Here is a 4,814-nt window from a genome sequence, read left to right on the forward strand (position 1 = left end):
AGATTATAACAAAACTATGCCAAGATGTTCAAAAATGTTCATAAGTGACAAGCATGGTCAAATAATAATCATGAATAATTTTCAGTTGGCTTTTCATAGCTGATCATTAAGAGTTGAAAAACAACAGGTCTGGGACAGGTAGGGGTTCCATAACCGCAGGCAGAACAGTTGAAACTGGAATAGCAGCAAGGCCAGGCGGACTGGGGACAGCAAGGAGTCACCACGGCCGGTAGTCCCGACGTATGGTCCTAGGGCTCAGGTCCTCCGAGAGAAAGAAAGAGAGAAGGAGAAAATTAGAGAGAGCCAAGATTTTCAAAATGTTCATAAATGACAAGCATGGTCAAATAATAATCAGGAATAAATCTGTTGGCTTTTCATAGCCGATCATTAAGAGTTGAAAACAGCAGGTCTGGGACAGGTAGGGGTTCCGTAACCGCAGGCAGAACAGTTGAAACTGGAATAGCAGCAAGGCCAGGCGGACTGGGGACAGCAAGGTGTCATCATGCCCGGTAGTCCTGACGTATGGTCCTAGGGCTCAGGTTCTCAGAGAGAAAGAGAGAACGAGAGAATTAGAGAGAGCATACTTAAATTCACACAGGACACTGGATAAGACAGGAGAAGTACTCCAGGTATAACCAACTGACCCTAGCCCCCCGACACATAAACTACTGCAGCATAAATACTGGAGGCTGAGACAGGAGCGGTCAGGAGACACTGTGGCCCCATCCGAAGAAACCCCCGGACAGGGCCAAACAGGAAGGATATAACCCCACCCACTTTGCCAAAGCACAGCCCCCGCACCACAAGAGGGATATCCTCAACCACCAACTTACAATCCTGAGACAAGGCCGAGTATAGCCCACAAAGATCTCCACCACAGCACAAACCAAGGGGGGGCGCCAACCCAGACAGGAAGATCACGTCAGTAACTCAACCCACTCAAGTGACGCACCCCTCCTAGGGACGGCATGAAAGAGCACCAGCAAGCCAGTGACTCAGCCCCTGTAACAGGGTTAGAGGCAGAGAATCCCAGTGGATTCTACAAGACCATGGTGCTTGCCTACAAAGCAGCAAGAGGAATTACCCCTCTACCCCTCTCTATGCTCAAACCCTACACCCCAACCCAAGCACTCTGTTCTGCAACCTCTGGTCTTTTGGCCCTTCCACCCCTATGGGAGGGCAGCACCCGCTCAGCCCAGTAGAAGCTCTTCTCTGTCCTGGCAACCCAACAGTGGAACAAGCTGAAGCTAGGACAGCAGTCCCAGCCATCTTCCCAAAAGCATCTGATATGTCATAAATGTAAAAAATTTGGCCATGTGTCAAGTTTTTGCAAACAGAATATCATTATTGAATACTCACAGCTGAAACATTGCAGGGAATACTGTCTGAATATGCTTCGCCCTCTCAGGTTCCAGAGCCTGTGTAGGGATCTGAGTACATTTTACTAAGTGAAGGAGTTTTACTAAGTGAAGGAGTACATTCACTTTTGATTTGTTTTTTTGAAAATAATGATTTATTTTTATTACGTGTCTCCGTTTTTACCCCCACCCAGTAGGTGTCGGCAATACACCTTTTGGGATGTAGCCCGACAAAAAAACTTGGAGTAAAAAGTAATACTGCACGGAATTCCCGCCCGTCACATAATGACGTAGACGAGATGTTTTCAGTTTGGCCACGAATTCGCGCGTCCATCATCTTGAGGTCGATATGAAACATGCTTGCTAAGATACATAGTTTGTTGTGTTGTGAAGAAGAGGAAGCGCTTGTGAAGATCACATGGCCAAAGTTTCCACTGCTCTCAAGGTGTACACTATATTTGTCCAACAGCAGTATCTTACTAGTGTCTAGAATAGGTGCTACACCAAGCCAGACCATCCCTGCCACGTTCACCAGCTATTTGTTAGCTACACGCGTTGGGAAGCATCTGAGCACGCTTGGCAAAGGTGAATTGTTCATGTGTGATTCCATTCTGCCATTGTTCAGTTATTGTAATAACGTGGTGTCTATGTCATAGCTGTAACTATAGCTAGTTATGTTAGCTAGCTAACGTGCTTTCACAAGGCAAACCGCGGGGGAGTGGTTTCTATCTTGGCGTGGAAATCGCAACAACGTATCAATCTATGGGTAACTGAATTTCATTCAATTGGCGACAGATTATCATGCGAATATTCTATAATCCGTATAGTTGAAGAAAACATGCACATTTCCTCACCAGTGGTGTTTCCACACAAAGGATTTGTTGAGGATAAAATTAAGTGGGCGATGACTTAGTGCACACAAGGTACTTGTGTTTACATCGCATTTTCAACTCTACGGATAGTTTTGTCACAAACTGTTGCGTTTAATAGCAAATGTGCTCTAGCCGTCAGTTTGCAGATACAGTGGTGGTAAAATAGTCTACATCAATGGCTCCCAACCCTTTTCGGCTACAGTACCACCAACGTGATTTTGCTCTGCCCGGAGTACCCCCTCATGTGCATTTTACCAGCAAACCTATGGTCTCATGAGTCTTCTCTTGTACCCCCTGTGGATAGGCTATGCACCCCCAGGGGTCCTAGTACCCCTGGTTGGGAATCACTGGTCTACATGATGATATTATTATAGTTAAGAGCGAGAATATTTTTATTTGTCAAATGACAGGCAAGCATCGATCATCATGTCACCAGAATAAGTCCCTCTATTTGTTGGAAAGGAGCGTCAAGATCACTGTGCACTTTCACCACCCTGCGAAGTTCATTTCATAAACTGCATGGTTTCCTGAGTCATAGTGGGAGGACCACACACCATATCATCACGTGACCCCAAGTTTACTTCGATATGATGGTTATTATATCAATATTTACACATAAAGGTGTTTCCACCACCATTTCTTGCATAATCGAAAAGATTTGGCATGGGTCCTCAGATCCTCAAAAGGTTTTACAGCTGCAGCATCGACAGCATCCTGACTGGTTGCGTCACTGCCTGGTATGGCAACTGCTCGGCCTCTGACCGCAAGGCACTACAGAGGGTAGTGCGAACGGCCCAGTACATCACCTGGGCCAAGCTTCCTGCCATCCAGGACCTCTATACCAGGCGGTGTCAGAGGAAGGCCCTAAAAATTGTCAGACTCCAGCCACCCTAGCCATAGACTGTTCTCTCTGCTACAGCACGGCAAGCGGTACCGGAGCACCAAGTGTAGGTCCAAGAGGCTTTTAAACAGCTTCCCCCAAGCAATAAGACTCCGGAACATCTAATCAAATGGCTACCCAGACTTTGCATTGCCCCCCCCCCCTTTCTACGCTGCTGCTACTCTTATCTATGCATAGTCACTTTAACTCTACCTACATGTACATATTACCTCCATCTCGACACCGGTACCCCCTGTATATAGCCTCGCTATTGTTATTTTACTGCTGCTCTTTCATTATTTGTTACTTATATCTCTTACTATTTTAGGTATTTTCTTAACTGCATTGTTGGTTAAGGGTTTGTTAGTAAGCATTCCACTGTTGTATTCAGTGCATGTGTCAAATAAAATCTGATATGATTTAATACATTTTACTGACACACTGATCCCACCATGTCAAATGAATAAATGATCTCCAGCCATTTATAAAATTGTACCTGTTTCACAGCTCATCATTTGTTTTCTACGGTATGCCTTTACTGGGATAAACTGTGGATAGAAACATGGTTTATGATTATGAATCAGCTGGGCTTTTTTTCCGACTATGTTGTGTGGTTTAAGATGGTTCATATGATTTCACCATACAGGAGGAAAATCGACTTTAAATTCCCATGTGTATGACTGACAACAGTTGATAATCAAACATTTATAATAAATCAAAAAATAACCTTAAACAGTGCAAGGGCAGACATTTTACTTTTGGGGATTTCCACCCTCCTTTTCGATTTGATACTTAAGTGTGTTATCTAGTCAGTATACAACCATTATTCTTCCCTAAAATCAGACTTCAATACCAATTATTGGTATACAGTCAAACAAAGCACTGCAAAATCAGGGACATTTTTACAAACCAGAATGTTGAATTAAATTACATTTACATTTACTCTGGGTTGTCTGTGCGGTTGGTCCTTCAGCTGCTCAAAATTTGAGACTAAATATCCACAGGAAAGTATTGTTTACCTGACTTTTTAGAGTGTCGGTACTGAAATAGAACTTTCTATCACCTGGCACATGCGCAAAACCATGTAAATACCTGTTAGTATGCACACATGGCGTACATGTACTCTTGTGCACGTGCCTTCAGTCATGAGCAAACATCTTGATCGCCACCCACACAGACCCGCGTTTTGAAGTTGATTTAGTAATATTTTACTGTGTGTACTTTGTCTCAAATTTCAACCAGGTGAAGAACCAACACCACGGACAATCAATCGGCAGAGTAGGTTCAAATATAATTTTATTCAACATTCATGACAGACAAGGAACGTTTTGTTGTTTTTCTATGTAAATGTGAATAGTGTTGCCTACACAATTGAAGGCATCGCCGTTTCGTGACTAACTTAACTTATTCATTACATTGAGCCATTGGACTTTAGCCTTGACGCAAATACCCTGATGCTGCCCCAATTTTCTAAATCCAAATACGCCTCATGCGATACAGTTTTGGAAACATTTGGAACTTAACTTTCATATACAGTGCCTTCAGAAAGTATTCACACCCCTTTACTTTTTCACATTTTGTTGTGTTACAGCCTACATTTTTAAATTGATTACATTTTGATTTTGTCACTGATCTACACACAGTACCCCATAATCTCAAAATAAAACAAAAGCTGAAATGTCCTGAGTTAATAAGTATTCAACC

The 4,814-nt window shown here is 43.2% G+C and overlaps 1 long non-coding RNA gene across 1 annotated transcript; it reads right to left on the reverse strand.

Annotated features, from left to right (window-relative positions):
* Positions 1-503: 503 nt before the first annotated feature.
* LOC120020721 lies at positions 504-4,161 on the reverse strand. The gene is made up of 3 exons (XR_005472449.1): positions 4,048-4,161; positions 3,607-3,658; positions 504-542 (listed from the first exon to the last, which is right to left on the reverse strand). It is a non-coding gene; the product is annotated as an uncharacterized LOC120020721 (long non-coding RNA).
* Positions 4,162-4,814: the final 653 nt, after the last annotated feature.

The sequence above is a fragment of the Salvelinus namaycush genome, chromosome 25 (genome assembly GCF_016432855.1).
Source record: "Salvelinus namaycush isolate Seneca chromosome 25, SaNama_1.0, whole genome shotgun sequence".
NCBI lineage: Eukaryota > Metazoa > Chordata > Actinopteri > Salmoniformes > Salmonidae > Salvelinus > Salvelinus namaycush.